We start from the raw sequence: 225 nt of genomic DNA, 5'->3' as shown, positions 1-225 counted from the left end.
AAAAAATAGAAGAAAGACAGAACCGTCTCCTACAGCAGCAGCAGCAGCAGCAGCAGCAGCAGCAGCAGCAGCAGCAGCAGCAAGACAACAGCAGCAGCAGCAGCAGCAGCAACACGCAGCAACACCCCTCGGGATCGGCTCCCTCTGTAGATATTAGTGAGCTCCTAGATGGCCTCACCTTAGAAGACCTAAAACCCCTGCGGCTTGGCTGCTACCAGCAGCAGC

This window comes from Eimeria mitis, genomic scaffold (genome assembly GCF_000499745.2).
Source record: "Eimeria mitis Houghton genomic scaffold, Emh_scaff4379, whole genome shotgun sequence".
In the NCBI taxonomy this organism is placed as follows: domain Eukaryota; phylum Apicomplexa; class Conoidasida; order Eucoccidiorida; family Eimeriidae; genus Eimeria; species Eimeria mitis.
The sequence above is the reverse complement of the archived record's forward strand: the minus strand, read 5'-3'. Positions refer to the sequence as shown.